Genomic DNA, 17,764 nt, shown 5'->3' with positions numbered 1-17,764 from the left:
TTCATGAGAAGCCGCAGATTTGTGAGAACCCGCGACTTCACTTTCACGAATAGAAGAACCTTGAGTATCTTCGGCAACGATGGCCTGTTCTTCGACTTCTCCACCCTCCGGAAGAGGAGGAAGGGAAGTCATGGTAGGATGGTTCTGTAAAAATAGTGACCAGAAGAAAAATTAAAAGAGATGACAATATAATGAGGTGCAGAGAAAGTGCAAAATAAGGTAAAAACTCGGCAAGACAAAATACCTCGGGGAGTGGATTGGCGGCGCTGTACGGTTCCACGCGACAAGAGGAAGGAATTGGGTCTTTACCCAGGCGAGAAAGTCTTCGAATCAACTTCTCCAAGTCCTTGGTGGAAAGATCACCGGAGATTCTGTTGGCGTCATTTTTACCAGAATATGTCCAAAGGGGATTTTTGCGAGCCTGAAGAGGCTGCACTCTAATCCTAAGGAAATAGGCAGTGATTTGAACACCAGAAAGCTCTTTGCCTCGAGTGTTTTGAAGCTGGCGAATACGAGACATGAGCGCCTCTGTCGCCTTTTTCTCTTCCTCGGAAGCTTCGGCATCCCAGGAGCGGCGGCGCTGAATTTTGGCACTTCCGTCGAAAGGAACTATGTTGTGCTCAACGGAGTTGGCGCTTTCTTCGTGAATGTAGAGCCACTTTTTGCGCCATCCTTGGACAGAATCAGGAAATTTGACGTCGAAATAGTCGACATCAGTGCGAACACAGATAACAACGCCACCTATGTTATAAGTGACGTTGTGGGAGCCATTGCGGCGGAGGCAGAAGATGCGTTTCCACAGAGCCCAATTGGGAGGGATTCCGAGGAAGCATTCGCAAAGTGTGATGAAAATAGAAATGTGAAGGATGGAATTGGGAGTCAATTGGTGCAATTGAATCCCATAAACAAAAAGAAGACCGCGGAGGAAATCGTGGATTGGGGTCGAGAGGCCGCGGATGAGATGATCAACAAAACTAACCCGATACTCCATTGGAGGCTTGGGGTAGCTTTCTTCGCTAGGGAAGCGGATGGCGTCCTCCTTCTTCATGAGGCCAAGCCTCTTCAGCATGTTGGTGTCTTGGTTGGAGATTTTGGATCTCTCCCACTCAAGATCCTCGGCGGCCATCTTGGATTCCGGAGTGCTGTGGCGAGTCAGACGCGCGCGCGGTGGCATCAACGGCAATGGCAGAGTAATGTGTGTGCGTGCGGAAGATCAGAGAAAGATTGGGCGCAGGAGAGGTTTTGCGAAGAGGAACAGGTGAGCGGCGCAAGCAAGGGGATGAACGGAGGTTGAAGAAAGGTTTATATAAGAATCGGGTGAAGCAGTGTGCCGTTGGATGAAGAGATCGTGTGGTGAGAATAGATCTTCTAGATACAAGGGTAAAAAGGTATTTTCTTGAGATAGGCGTTACTGTACGTGCGCCAGAAAAAGCGGAGGACGTGTGTCCCCCACTTGCACGACGTGTCAACATGGTGGAAGCAATGGACCCACAGGGCAGAAAAATCACGACTATTCGAGAAGGATGAAGTAAATTTGGTTAAGAGAAGCATGTCGACAAGAAAAGTTAAAAAAGATTGGCGACAGGAAGAATTATTCAATACTTCGGGAGCCTTTGATCAAAAACAAGTTTTTCCCCAAATGCTCGGGGGCTACTTCGACAAAAAGTAAAATTTCGACTATGGCAATATAGAAATTGCGGGAGCCTACAACCAAGCACAAGTTCTTGGCTGTAGCCTCGGGGGCTACTCCCATCGGGAGCGCTGTTCGCGCACCCGAGAGATAAAAAAAAAGAAGAGAAGAAAAAGATCATATTGAGAAATAATGACAATATAGCGACAAGGTGGACTAAAATGTTGAGCCTACAACCAAGCACAAGTTCTTGGCTGTAGCCTCGGGGGCTACTCCCATCGGGAACGCTGTTCGCGTGCCCGATGAAATTAACAAAAGAAAAATAGAAAAGCAAGAGAGTATATTTCGAGTTGTAGTTAACTCTACATATACTCCCATCGGGAGAGCAGTATAAGTCATATTTGACTCGATAAAATGTGCCATTCCAACAGCCGGAAAAGCACTCGACAATATATTCTCAGAACGCCGAAGTTGCGATCAATTTCTGAATGCCGCAAATTTGCGAAGGTAAGACCCCAGATCCGTTCTGCTGGGCGTGGCATCGCCGAAGACTGCGCTCTGCTACTTTTATCCGTATCAACAGATACGAAGAAAAATCCTAACGGACGCGTTAGGTACCCGATAAATTTGACTGGGACTCGACAGAATGGTAAGACCTTAAGCGGCACCTGTCGAAGTTTACACCAGTATCCCGAGATCATGTCCAGGGACGTGATTTTGAAGTAGGTTTTTGCGGATTGCCACTAGAGCAGTTAACTAGTACCTGATCCGTCAGATGAACTAGCCCCAACTACCAGTATCCCTGTACAATATAGAATTTTATGTGAAGAAATATAAAAAAAGTTAAAGCTTTCGGGTAAACATAAACAGTGGAGATTTTCCCTGACTCTACGATTCAAGCAAAATCTCGGGGGCTACTGACATAGGCATCCCAAATGGGCCTGCCGAATATAGTACCCGGGGTTTAATGAAGGCCCACTACCCGAAGAATAAGAAGATTCGAGAGCCCAAGATGTATTTAAGGAAAAGATAGTTGTAATAGGAAGTGTTGTTTGTAATCTGGCGGGATGAGTTAGAAACCGTCCCGGACTCTGTAAACTTGTATAGCACGAATCCCTCGGCTCCACCTCCTATATAAAGGGGGAGTCGAGGGACGAAGAATCAATCGAATCATTGTCTGCAAACCCTAGTTTTCATATTCGTCGAGTACTTTCCGGCTGAAACCTTCGAGATCTACTTACCCTCTACTTCCAACTAAACCCTAGCCTACAATCCATAGGCATTGACAAGTTGATACCTTGTCAACCGCCAACAACCGAAAGGGCAAGAAGATTGCGAAGAGATGCTAGAGCTCGGAGCCGGGACGAAGAAGATCTTTTTTTGGTCTATCACATGTGTGTGAGTGTGTGTGTTAGACAAGTACATGCATGTGTGTGTGAGAGAAACAAGAACGTACATGTTTGTATGAGACAAGTAATTTATAATACTATACTAATTACTAAATAATGTTGTGTTATTTATTGAAATGTAACTAAAATATGAAAAAAGGAAGAAAAATTGTGTGGCAGCCAGGGTTCGAACCTGGCTACTAATGGGCTAACATTGGCCTTAACCACTGGGCTAGTGCTAAGTATCTGTCAGTACACAACAGTAAACCATTTTGTTTTGCTAAGTGTCTTAATTATGTGGCGCACCATCCTTTAGGTGCGCCACAGAATCCCTTAATTCTGTGGCGCATCTACAGGATGGTGCGCCACAGAATTAAGACACTTGGTGAAATAATCGACTCGAACCATTCTTCCCCATGTGTGTGAGTGTGTTAGACAAGTACATGCATGTGTGTGTGTGAGAGACAAGAACATGTTTGCATGAGACAAGTAATTTATAATTCTCTACAAATTCCTAAATAATGTTGTGTTATTTATTGAAATGTAACTATAATATGAAAAAAGGAAGAAAAATTGTGTGGAAGCAAGGGTTCAAACCTGGCTACTAATGGGCTAAAAATGGCCTTAATTAACCGATGGGCTAGTGCTAAGTATTTGTCAGGACACAATAGTAACCCAATTTGTTTTGCTAAGTGTCTTAATTCTGTGGCGCACCATCCTTTAGGTGCACCACAGAATCCCTTAATTCTGTGGCGCATCTACAGGATGGTGCGCCACAGAATTAAGACACTTGGTGAAATATCGACTCGAACCTTTCTTTCCCACTCACAATAGCAGTACTTCTTCCCCGACAAGCCCTAGCGCGCAACCGCCACCGCCGAGCGCAACCGCCACCGCCGAGCGTAGCCACCTAGCTCTGCGGCCACCGAGGAGGAGGAGGACCGCCACGTACCCCGCCGCCGAGCAGGACGCCCGAGCCCGAGCCGCCGCCACAGATCCAGGAGGAGGAGGATGCGCAGCCCGAGCCGCCACTGCAGAGGAGGAGGAGGACAACGCCATCACCACCGTGCCCTGCCACCGCCGCCGTTCGGTGAGAGTCCCTCTCCCCTCCCCACTCCCTTGTCCCCCTCCCCACTGTCTTGTGCCCGAATTTCGGAGAAGAAGGTCAAGCGCCGCAGGGTAGCGTCGCCGCTGCCCTCGCCGGAGACCTTTGTTGCATACTATATTCGGTCACTAACCATTTGTTGCATAATGAATATTTCCGATGGCTAATTTCTTGGTTATGACATTATATTCTTTCTATGTGATGAAATTCAGGGGCTCCATAGTTGTAGTATTGCTTGTAGTGTAGTATGTGGCATGCTGTAGTGTAGTATGTATATGCTATTGGTTTTGTTGGACTTCCATTGCCAATTCTCTGGCTAAAGTGTAGTATGTAGTATCTGCTATTTACTGGGTGATGTTTGATATGTTCTTATTTTCATACTTTCGTATTAAAGAGTTTGCAAGGATGTGCGTCGGCAGACACTACATCATGTAGGCCAATAATACTTAGTAGTGTATCATGTAGGCCAAACACTACATCTCCATTGAACAAGCATTCATGAAATAGAATAATGACTCCAATGCTACTGCTAGAATAATAACAGAGGATTTGAACAAGCATTCATGATAGCATTCATGAAATGTAAATGCAAATGATGCAGTCAAATGCTATTTAATTTATTTTGACAGTTGAGTTTAAGCAACATTTACCTTAGTAGTGTATTGCTTGTTAGTCTTGCCTGCAACATATGGGTATTTTTAAATGGTATTACCCTGGGTTTGTAAGTTACAATAATATTATGTTAAGTCTATTATCTAGTGGTATTGCTCTGACCATTTAATCTCTGTCTAGGATGGTTATGGGGAAAAAATCCTATAGTTCTAGTTCATGAAATTCTACTGTTTGAATTCATTTAAAATTTGATTAGCTATTGGTTTCAAGATAAGAATGCTACTGTTCATGAAATGCTACTGTTTGAATTCATTTATGAAATGATCATGCTCATGGTCATGCTCATTATCTTGTATATGCTTGTTTGAATTCATTTATGCTTGTTTATACAATATATATGAAGTGAATATGCTAGATAGAAAATATGAAGCTCCATTTGATAGAAGCAGATATTGCATTTATTTGTGCTGATATGAAGCAGATAGAAAATGTTATCTATTAATGGAAATGAATAAGGTTCTCTGGTTTGAAGTGCTAGCTTTCATAATGTTTTAATGTACTCTGGTTTTTGTAGTGCTCCAGGTTGTGTAGTACTGCTCCAGGTTGTAGTGCTCCAGGTTGTAGTGCTTTAGGATTTTTGTAGTACTCCAGGTTGTAGTGCTTTAGGATTTTTGTAGTACTCCAGGTTGTAGTGCTCCAGGTTGTGGTGAAATAGATGCTCCAGGTTGTGGTGAAATAGATGCTCCAGGTTGTGCTCCAGGTTGTAGTGCTCCAGGTTGTGCTCCTTGCAAAATATGCTGAAATAGATGCTTGAAGTTGTGCTCCAGGTTGTAGTGCTCCAGGTTGTGCTCCTTGCAAAATATGCTGAAATAGATGCTTGAAGTTGTGCTCCATGTTGTGGTGAAATAGATGCTCCAGGTTGTGCTCCAGGTTGTAGTGCTCCAGGTTGTGGTGAAATAGATGCTCCAGGTTGTGCTCCAGGTTGTACTGCTCCAGGTTAAAAAATATGCTGAAATAGATGCTCCAGGTTTATGTTGGCTTTTGTTTGATGTATTGTAGATGGGCAACTTTGTATGGTCGATATATGGTGGATATGTTGGATATATGGTGTATATGGTGGATATTTTTGCAGGGATTTCATTGAGTTGCCCATTTCTCCCGAAGCGTTGATTAACTTCCGTTTCGGTTGAGAAATGGGCACTCCTACGTAGAAAAATTAGCAAAAGTCATGCCGAATTTTTTGGTTGACTTTTGTACTAACTTGTTGCCTCTTTTTAATGAAGTGCAAATAAACATGTCGGGCAGCACTTCTAAGCCCAGGAGCCAGAACGAATAAGCGAGAGAGGCCAACAAGGACTTCTGGGAGGGCTACGAGCAGCCCCAGAAGGCCGCCGCCGAGTCGCCCGGCGATGAGGAAGAGGGCCGGGACGCCGCCTCCGAGGGAGAGGGCCAGGAGGCCGCCGACGACACCGACGAGGGCCGGGACGCCGCCTCCGAGGGAGAGGGCCGGGGGGGCGCTGCCGACACCGGCGACGATGACGATAACTGGGACGCCGCCGCCGAGACCGGTGAAGAGACGACCGGTGAAGAGAACGCAGCCAACCGCACGGAAGGTGATAGCGGCAGCAACCCTCAGGTGGGTAAGAAGAAGAGGACGGCGAGGAGGCCAAGGAGGGATCGGAGGCCGCAAGTGCTCGCCAACGTCACCGATCATTTCACGGTAGTCTCCGAAAGTGGCCTACCCTTGGAGCCTTCGTGGGTTGCCAAAGGGTACGGCATGCAACTAGGGTGCATCGTCCGTGAAACCGTGCCGAACCTAACTCAGGACCTCAGAAGCAAGGAGAACGAGGCTCTCGCCCAATCCCTCCGCCAGAAGCTTCACCAACGATACACGTTCCTGGAGCCGTTCAACAAGAAGGTGGACTCTTTAGCTCTCACAAAGATGAGCACCGCCTTGAGCAGCTGGAAGAACCGGCTGAAGAAAAAGATCGATGCCGGTGAAAGCTGGGAGAGGATAAGTACCAAAGATCCGTCGCTCTCCTTAGAAGACTTTAATGCATTCAAGTCTTACTTAGAGAGTGACAGTGTTAAAAAATGGACCGCTTGGGGGAAGAAAATGCGGGAGTTGAACTTAGGGACCCACCATTGCGGAAGCGGCGGTTACGAAGGAAAACAGCCCACTTGGGACAAGGAGGATGCCGAGATGGTACGTCTGGGGAAAGAAAACCCCTGGCACAAAATCCAGGATGAACAGGCTAGGAACTTTGTCCGGTACCGCTACTACTTAGACTGGAAGATGGGGGAATTTATTACGGATCACGAAGACGTGAGGGATTTCGAGAAGTACCTGGTAAGGATAGTTCTATATTATTTCGCTCATCTTCTCAGGCAATGAAGCCAAATGGGCTAACCTTAAGTTCCTTTGTCTGAAGGATGAAGAGTTGATGAAGGCTGGCCCGTCGTCCCAGGGGTCGACGGAACCGTGGGACACGCCTTTCAACAGGGCGATGAACAAATACAAGGAGAGGGAGCTGGACAAGCCACCGACGTCGGGTGGCCGTGTGTCCGGCTTTGGCACAAGTATGAAGCTATCCGAGTACTACGGATCGGATGCCAAGACGAGAAAGCTGGAGAGGAGGTCGTTGGCTAAGGATAAATCCGAGGTTCAGGAGCTGAAGAAGAAGGTGGAGTCACTAGAGAAGCTGGTGGCCGAAAAGCCTGTGGAGAACACGGAGATGATGAACAAGTTATTGGACGAGAAGATCCGACAGATCATCCCCCCTGGGTTGATGGAGGGGTTAGCTGCTTGGAATGCGGGAGGTCAAGTGGGGCCGATACATGTGCCCAGCATCAGCGGCAGCAACTCAAGCTTCCACGTGTCGCCGACGGTGCCGCTCCACCCGACGCCGGCGTCGGGGCTCCACCATACGCCGCCGCTCCACCCGACGCCGCAGCTCCAACCGCCGCCGCAGCTCCAACTGGTCGCATCGACGCCCCCAACCGCCGCCCTTGTATCGACAGTAGCCGAGATCGACGCCAACAAGGAGGTAAACTCATTAGTTACTCCTTCGCGTAATCTTCTTTAACTATATATGCCTTTCGTGACTGCCATCTCACGATTCCCAACATGGCGCCCCTGACTCAGGATGAACCATGCATATTTCTGCAAGCGGTGGAGCCCGGCGGCAAGTTGGTGGAAGTTGCTAGCGGCCATGTCATGGCTTCCCGCATTATGCACGGCGCTAGATTGGCGGAAGACGTGGCGAAGGTCAAGTTGGTAATGGTAGTGCCGGAGTACCGCTACGCCATGCCCCCCTTTCAACCTCCGGGCACAGACGAAGGTGATGTTTTGCCCCTTGGGGATTGCACTTCATGGGTTATGAAATGGCCGAAGAACCAGATTCGTCTGGGGGGGGTCTTCCGAGTGCTAAGAAAAGCACCGGCGCCACCTCCCCTATCATCCGGCCCAAGATCGCCAGCGCCGACGACACCCTTAAGGAACCGGCGGTCGCCGCCCCCACTACCCTGAAGGAACCGGCGGTCGCCGCCGCCACCCGGAAGGAACCGACGATCGCCGCCACCACCACACGCCACAAACAGTTGTTGGGAATGCTACCGCAACGACCGTCAACTAGACGCACGGTACGCCAAGCGGTGGCATCGCAACCGCCACCACCTAAGGTCCAGGACATGGCGCCACTTGATGGCAACGATGCAGATGATGATGATGACATCGATGCCTACATCAACACTGGCGCCTGCAGCCAAGATATGTACATGCCTCCTATGGATGAACAAGCCTTCCGCACACACGGCGATCAACTTGGTCGTCCCCCTACAGTGACGAAGCAGCGCCTGGTCTTCACGGGTCTTTCTCAAGAAACTCCTCCGGAGGCTGGCAATCCAGCTCAAGTCAAACCTGCTACCGTTTTCAGCCCTAACACGCTGCGTAAGACGATCATCGGGGAGCCACCCAAATCAACCCCAGCGACCTCAGAAGCACCACCAGCACCCGAAGCACCACCATCAGCACCACCAGCACCCCCAGTAGGTCAGGTGAAGAAGGCAAGGAAGAGAAGAGCCAAGAAGGGCGCATCTTCGAGCCAGCCTGCTCCTAAGAGGATCCGGGCCGACGACATGGTACCACCTACACCGGATGGCTTGCCCCGGTGTCATGAAGCTGGTAAACTGATACTACCTCCGGACATGGAACACCTCGCAAGTGGACCAATGCTCCCTTTGCAGAACACTATTATTTATCTAGAGAGCGTCCTTCTTAAAGAAAAGGATCCAAATTACCCGGTGTTCTCGGTCAAGGTGCCGTCCGACCAGAACTTCGTCAATGAAGACCCCGCAGATATCTTCTTCATAGCGTTCGAGGACGTCTTCAACCTATTTCACTCGAAACGGCTCGACTATAACTTGGTCCGCCTATACGCGATCAATCTTCAGATGAAGATCAACAGAGAGAGACCCCGCCACATCGCGGTAGCGGATCCCTACTACATGCGCGATAGCCAGCTCCAGGACGGCTCAAGGACACGGACCAAGGCGGTGCGATACCTCCAGAACTTCATGCTCATGTACAAAGAGAGCAACACCATTCTTCTGCCTGTCTTTCCCGAGTAAGTACACATCCACTCACGGCCGTCGTAACTTATGCTTTCTTATATATTTCTTCCATTGCCGATCATTTCCAACATTCCATTTCAATTGCATGTGTTGAGCAGGGACAAATACTGCACACTCATCATCCTAGATCCGAAGTGGTCACTAGCCCAGTATTTCGACTCGTCGAGTACGACGACAAAGAAAGACTACAAGAGAATAAGGGGTGTTCTCGATGAGGCTATCCTTGGCTACTCCAAAAATGGAGGCACCTTCGACAAAAATGGGCAACATATCAGGCCGGACACTAAAAAGCCCGGGTTCAAGCACGTGATCGACTTCCCTTGTGTCAATCAGCCAGCTGGCAGCATTAAGGAGGCCTTCTATGTCCTCCATCACCTTAAAGGGTTTGTTGAGGATGCAGAGATGATGTCTTTGCCACCTAGTAAGAGAGACCCCATTAAAATGTCGAGGCAAATCAATGATGATGATCTTAGAGAAGACTTCCATCGCATCCAAGTAAAGCTCTCGGAAATTATCTTACAAGATGTATCCAACTCATCGGGGCTCTTACACCAACTCAGAGGGTTGTCTAAGAGGGATATCGAAGAACGCCTACATAGGCAGGGTGATGGAAGGACGTGGACGACGAAGGACTTGTACAAGCCGTTCCCGGAGCCGCTCAAGAAGATGTCTCGTTGACCGAGGCCGGTGTGCCTAGCATTACTTTGAATCGATGGACAATTTGTACCGTGTTGTAAACTAAACTTGCTTAATTTGCTTGAAATGGTGGTCGTCGTTGTTGGACTTCAATTACTATTGTAGTCGTTATCGTTGAACCATATTACTTATGTGATACCGATGCTATATGTCTTTTAGGTTTATTATTATTTCCTTGCTTTAATTCTTGTGAATATGTATGCATGTGAACCCTCTAACTCTTTCCATTGCGTTATATACTAATATGCCTTGTGTCCATAGAGATGACGTACTACGTCGTGTTCGAGGGGCGGGTTCCAGGAGTGTACGAGGAGTGGGAGGAGTGCAAGAAACAGGTGCACAAGTTCAGCGGCAACTGCTACAAAGGGTACCCGACTAGACACGAGGCGGTTGCCAAGTGGAGGGCGCACCAAGCGAACAAGAGCAAGATGAAGACCTTCCTTGTGCTCTTGCTCTTGCTCACCATCATCGTGGCGGTACTCTATTTCATCCTAGTGTAGGCGGCGGCCGGTGTCACTTCGTTTGTATCTAGAGATGATGAGAACTTTCTTAATTTTCATGGATTATGAGTTCTATGGAGCTATATGTATAACTCGATCGGGCTCTAAGTAATGTGATGATGATGTGATGATTATATATGTCCATATTATATCTGTCTATATTATATCAGTATATAACCTGTATATGGTGTATAAAACCAGTATAAAACCTGTATAATACACCAGGGAGCACAAAATCGAGTATACCTGTAGATTGTTCTGTGGCGCACCAAAACATAGTTCTGTGGCGCACCTATTTCTGTGGCGCAGCTACATCTCATGCGCCACGGAACTACGTATTTCTGTGGCGCACATGACCCAGTGCGCCACATAAACCTTAATTCTGTGGCGCACAGCCAGATGCGCCACAGAAACCTTATTTTTGTGGCGACGTTTCTGTGGCGTACCTCCCGTGCGCCACAGAAGCCCATTTTCGTGCGCCACTGATGAGGCTTTTCCTACTAGTGTTCTCTTGGTGAAGGCGCTCTTCTTCAAGGCGTTGACGTTCTTGGACGAGTCGAAGTCGAGCTTGCTCCGCTTTTGAGCTTGTTGGTGAAGAACTTGAACATCCACATTATGGTGGCGTGGGTCTTCATTGGAATCATGGTGAGACGGTGTAGGAGCTCGTGACCTTGAGCTATGAGAGCGCGAAGACCTTGAGTGGTGTCTTCTATCTTCTTGACGGTTGAGTGTATGGAGGATATTGTCCAACGCCGTCTTCATTTCCCTTGTCTCTTGACCTTGTATGGCAAGTGTTGCCTTCAACTCATTGCCTTGAGTTTCAATCTTCTCATTGAGGTCTTGAACTTGATTTTTGAGGTCATTCCTTTGCACTTGAGCTCTTTCTTCATAGCGGACATTGGTATCCTTGAGCATGGCTTCAAATTGATTGAGCTTGGCGTGGACGGCTTGAGTAGCTATCCAATGTTGGTGCCGCATCATCGGTAGTTGGTTCCCTTCTCCACTAGACATGGTTACAACTAAAACAAGAACTATGTGGTGGGTGGTTATGAAAGACAACCAAGAATGTCAAAACTTGCAAACCAAAATCGAAAAGGTGTTTCAAGTCGGAGGGAAACCGATATGTATGCACACACACAAAAACAAAAACTCTATATGGTGTTAGGTATGGATGTGGAAAGCCAAATGGAAGAACCAAATGAAAAGTCTATTGTCAAAAGTGGGTAAGATCCAAAAGTCACAAGTCAAAGGCGGTGATCACAAAAGGCATACACAAGGAGGAACACACGCGTGGGACAAAAAGGGGTTAGCGCGATTTGGAAAATGAGCAAGAACAAAATGGTCCTAACAAAGACTACTAGCTCGGTGTCACGCCAACACAAGAGAGACCGTTGCTTGGTTGCAAAATCGAGAAGCAACAAGATTTGCGCAAGACGCCTCTCTTCTCTTTTCTCTCTTTTGCTTAAAAGCTTTGGGCTCTTTTGTGTATAGGTGTCACTCACACACTTTTTCTTTTTCTTTTTGTATTTTTCTTCCTTTTTCTCACTAAGTAAGGATACTACTATCTATGTAAGTATGTCACACTTCTTTTGCTTATCTTTTCACACGAGCTTGCTTCGAAGCTTTGCTCAACACACGCACACCCTCATGGTCGGGACGCTTGCGCAATGCTTCGCAACACTAGAAAGCCACTCTCGATAGGAAAGGTACGCAAAAGAGGCTAGAGCTACAAGTTAGGAGCAAGTTATACCACTTGATGATGGTGGTCGACGATCTTGAACTTGCTATGGTGGAGGTGTCAAATGAACCGCTTGGATCCTCGGGGTGCCGTCGTCGTTGTCGATGTTGCGGAAGCTTTGTGGTAGCTGAAATGGCACTCAAACCGAAGTCCAAACACAAGGGGGTTAGTACCAAAACGAAAAACGAAGGTTGCTGTCAAAATTTCGGCCAGGCGGAACTTCCGGTCCTAAGGGGCGGAACCTCCGGTCCCCGGGCGGAACTTCCGGTCCTACGGGGCGGAACTTCCGGTCGCAATCAGATCTGCGGGCTGTTCGTCGATTTAGGAGGAAATCCGGGCCGAAATCCTTCGAATTCGAGGAAAATTTGGCACTAGAAGCTGTGGGAAGGTGGGGAATTGCAGATCAACACCAAAGACAAGTTTCTATTGGAGCAAAACCACCAAAAACTCAACAAATCGAGAGATCGATCCAAGGCCAATTTGGGGCTATTTTTTGGGAAAAAATTTTGGAAAATTTTTGGGCGAAATTGGTGGAATTGGGGGATGTGGGGGTCAAATCCGTGGCAACCAAAGAGCTGCTGATACCATATGATAAGGGCTAAGCCCAAGGATGTGCCCGATCTTCACGGATTTGGGTGGAACTCGTGGGGGTAGGTGGATGAACGCGATGAACACGAAGAACACGAGGGGGAATTGTGGGGATACAACACACACACGCACACAAACCGGTTTTCCCTCGTTGGCCCGATACACCAACTCGATAGAGGTTGCGAGAAAAGACCTTACGGTAGAAGTCCCGCAAAGAGATCGACAAATCGAAGCTCGCAAGATCTAGAAGGGTGAAAAGACCGGAAGGTTGATAGAAGTGCAAGCAAAAGACCAAATAGGTAGAAGTGCAAGCAAAAGATCAAACAAACGGTAGAAGTCACCAAAGAGATCTTGACAAGTCGATAAGGAGCCCGGGTGGGTACAAGATCAAAGATCTAGGTAGGGTTCCCATAAGGGTGAGCTAAGCTCAGGTTTAATTTCACATCAAGTCTAATCTCAGATTTGAGCCAACAAGGCTATTTATAGGTGGGGGTGAAGGGTTAAGTTACACGCTGAAAAGTGCTGTCTTGCTGAAGTTCGATGGGGAGGAAGTTCCGGTCATCTTGGGCGGAAGTTTCGGTCAGGGGCGGAAGTTCCGGTCCTGAGGGGCGGAAGTTCCGGTCGGGGCGGAAGTTCCGACCAAGTTCCGGCCTTGTTCCGGAATTCCGCCATTGTCCCGCAGTAACATCCAGTATGGTTTTCGCGGACTTTCGGAACTTGGGCGGAACTTGGGCGGAAGTTCCGGTGGGCGGAAGTTTCGGTCCTCTGGGGCGGAAGTTCCGGCTGGATCCTTTTTCCTGGGCGTTGGAAGGCATCTTGAGGGCATCTGGCCGGAAGTTCCGGTCCTGGGGGGCGGAAGTTCCGGCCTGGGCGCTGTAGCTCCATCTTCATCATTTCCAGCTCTCTCTCCATTGGCTTGGTCTCCATGGCTTGCGTCTTGGTAGATGTACCTGATTGAACATAGGGTATTGGCATGAAGTAGCAAGCCATCCAAAGGGGTATCAAAAGCATATGTGGAGAGGAGCGAATTCACCTCTTGGTGTAGGGCTTGGGCTCGAGCTCGTGTCATTGGACCACGAGGAGGGCTTGTCGGTCTTGAGGCGGTGGTGTCCGAAGGCCACCCCGTATCAATGCTTTTTCCTATAAGCATGTTAATTTTTGTGGAATGCATAGACCTTGTGGAATTAATCAAATCGAAGATGAATATTGTATCCATCATACTAATGAAAAAACTAGAAAGTGGTCTAGGCTCTAGATGATCTTGGTAAAAAAGTTTGTGCCCTCTATCCTTTTATTTGTGAAGTTTGCCATAGATTGGGTCATTTTAATTTTCAATGCTCCTCCAATGATAATTTGAACCCCATGAGTGCTGCAAACTTGTATTGTGATGATGAAATTACTCCTAATCAGCATGATGAACTTACTTTATTTTTGTGGTGTGAAGAGTTATCAAGGAAAATTTCTTTGTTAGATATTAACGATCTTGATATTGATGATGTCCTGCATGGGTGTTTTTCTTATTGCATTAATAATTGCCATACAAATACTTACATACAAAATATTTTAGAAGATGACACTTTGCCAAAATGTGATAGGACCGCTGTGTGTTTTGAACTTATTAATGAAAAGGAGGAATCCTCCCAAGTTTCTTCTATTGTTTCTGGAAATAAATCAGGTTATGTGGAGAAGCCTCCCTTCAAGCCTCTTCCTCCTAAAGAAGGGAACGAGGAGAAGGAAGAGAAGAAGAAGAAGAAGAAGAAAGGAACGGAGAAGAAGAAGAAGAAGAAGAAGAAGAAGGGGAATAAAGAGAAAGAGGTAACGGCATATCTCCGCGTGTATGAGATAACGCTAGGTAACCGTAAGTATGTTGCTCCTAATGATTATTATGATAATGAATCTGTAACATCTCTGTTTTGCTAAACCCTAATTAGGATTTGATTGCGCATTCATGAGCATCATCTAAAATGCATTAAGAAAAATTTGCATTTCAAAATGAAGTGGAAACCCTAACATCCCAAAGTTCTACCTCTATTTGAAATGTGTTGAAATGTTTGAATCCTCAAAACAAAAATATGTGGAACCTCAAATACATTAGGAAGGCCACTAAATATGTTCCCTACAATTTTTGTATGTTATTTTGGGTTTCTAAAGGTTGCAAAATGCCAAAATTCAATTGATTTTGCCCTATTTTAATTTTTCCAGAGTTTTCCAAAAAATCCAGGGGGCTATGGGCAAATATGCCCTTGTCTTCTTCCACCACGCAGGCAGACACCTGCGTGTGGCTGCTCCGGCCGTCGATCCTCGCCAGGATCCTCGCCGCCGCTCGCCGTCCCTGGACGAGGGGATAAGGACCCCGGCGCCCTCTCCTTCTCCCCTATCTCTCCCTCCCTGGCGCGCCCTCTCTTTTCCCCTCCTCTCTGCCAGCTCACGCCCGAAACCCTAGCCCCGGCCAGCTCGCCCCGCCGCCGTTCCGCGCTGCCCCGCGCCAAGCAGAGCACGCCATCGTGACCGCCTCGTCGTCTGGAATCTCCACGCCGAAGGAATCGATGCGGGGTGCCCCGAATCGGCCCCGCCGCGACCTTCTTCTCCGAGTCTGGCTGCCGGCAAACGGCTCGTCGCCGGCGCCACAGTGCTCCCCCGACCTCGCCGACCACCTCCCCGCATTGCTGGTGAGCTGGGCGTCCTCCTGAGCCTCTCTGCGCCCTCCCTCTTTCACTCAGTCGGCCCCGCGCCTTGTGCCTGCCCCGGCCGCCGCCGCATGTCGCCGTCGGCGATGCTCCGGCGTCAATTAGCTGGCGGCGCCACCACGAGATGGTCGCCCGCATCGGTGCGGTCCCAACGCGCCTGGCAGCATGTCCAGGCACGCCCTGTAGCGGCGGCTCCGCTCGCCGCCGGCGCCAGGCCTGCCGTGGTCAACCACCGGCGGTTGACCCGGTGGGACCCGGTGGGTTTTCTTTTCTTTTATTTTGTTTTGTATTTTCTGTAAATAATAAATCCCTGACAGGTGGGCCCCTCTAGTCAGAGTTTTAATCTTTTCCGAAATTCACTTTAAATGAATAAAACCCTGACAGTGGGCCACATGTGTCAGAGATTTAACATTTTCCAGAAATTTCAGAAAATGGTTAAATCTTGTTTAATTCATAACTAATTCATTTTAAATCAGAAAAATATGTATAATATATCAAAATGTTCAGAAAAACATTCTCTACAAGTTTAGATGAAATTCATGCATCACTGCAACAATTAAAACTTCATAAGTAGTGAAACCCTAATTAACCCCTCTCATATGTCGGGGTCCGATGCCGGAACCCCCTTTAATCTGATGATGCACCTAGGGTTTACTCAATTCCATTAATATGTCATATCATTCATACTTGTATGCGCATTGCATCGATGCCATGTGTTGATTGTTATTTCTCTCTTTATAGTATTTGCTTCTTCGCGATCGATAGAGCACGAGTCTGAGACGACGAAGATCAACCAAAGTGATGATCCATTCCTGTCCTCCGATGAACAAGTCAATCACAAGATCTTCGAAGATTCCATATTTCTTTGACAGGGACAAAGGCAAGCCCTAGCCTGGTTCATATATGTTTTCGAAATGCTTTTACTTCTGGTTCCTACATATTGCACACGATTCAACTGTCTTTTATCGATAGGTAGAGTTATCCTATCTATTGCATGTTCCACCCTTGTAGCCTCAAATACCTGATCCACTGCTCCTAGCATAACTAGGTTTGGCATGTGTGCATCGCTAGAGCCTTTATATCTTTATGCTTAGCCATGCTTAGTTTCTTACGCTATTTACTCCGGTCTTCGGACTGGAGCCATACAATGAAATGAAACTAGCATGACAGGTTGACGTGGTAAGTATAGAGATGTTGATAAACATGATTAAAGGCTCAGACGAGAGGCCACATTGGCATGTGGTGGGTTGTTTCATTTCTGCCGACCCTAGGAACCGAGTTCTCGCCTCTTGAACCAAGACTGAGCGTACAACCACACGAGGCCCTATTATGGTACCCTCTCGACTCACTAACTTGCCTAGTAGATTCCATGAGTCACATAGTTTGCGCGTTACCTGGACATATGCATTGCATTTTTGCTTGGGGGAAAAGGTACATACAGGCAGGTAAGCGTGGTCGTGGTGGCTGGGGGTTGCGGCCTCTGGGGAAACCCACCTCGGCTCACATCGTTAAGGACCGACTTCGGGACTTGACCCGTTACGGCGGAACAATCCTTAGCGTGTGACTCATGTTCTCGGCGACAGCAAGGTAAAGGTCGTGGTCAGCCACCCTCTGCCGGCTTTCCAAGAAAGAGAGCTTATGATCTAGCATTAAGAGTCGGCTGGTACATGTGGGTAAAGTTGTGCACCCCTGCAGGGTTAAATCTTTTCGAAAAGCCGTGTCCACGGTTACGGACGACTTGGGAATGGATTCTAGGATCATAGAGAACTTTAAGCTAATCGTAAAACTTGGCAAACAACGTGTGTTTACGGATACCTTCTTCGGGTGTTGAGGGGGTAATCCGAGGATAGTGGTTCGAGATGATGAAGATTGGTGGATACAATATGATGATCAATAGAGATAGGGATGTCGCTCTCTTATCCCCTTTCAAAGGTTCTGAGTAGTCGAACTTCTCCTCTCTCTTATCTTACAAAGGAAAATTGGCTTTACGCAAAAGAAGCCCCACAGAAAGCCTGCATACCCGCTTTGCTAAAAGGTTGTACTAAGTCTTGTTGAGTCCCTGTACTCAGCTTTGCATGCTCTTGTTTCAGACGAAGTCGCTCCAACAGATGGTGGTTTCTAAGTCAACATCGACGAGTAGCTTGGGGTTCCCAGGTGGCAGCCTGGAATCTATGGGCTGGGACATCGC

The sequence above is a fragment of the Lolium perenne genome, chromosome 7, assembly GCF_019359855.2.
Source record: "Lolium perenne isolate Kyuss_39 chromosome 7, Kyuss_2.0, whole genome shotgun sequence".
Classification (NCBI taxonomy): Eukaryota; Viridiplantae; Streptophyta; class Magnoliopsida; order Poales; family Poaceae; genus Lolium; species Lolium perenne.
This window is presented reverse-complemented; position numbering follows the sequence as displayed.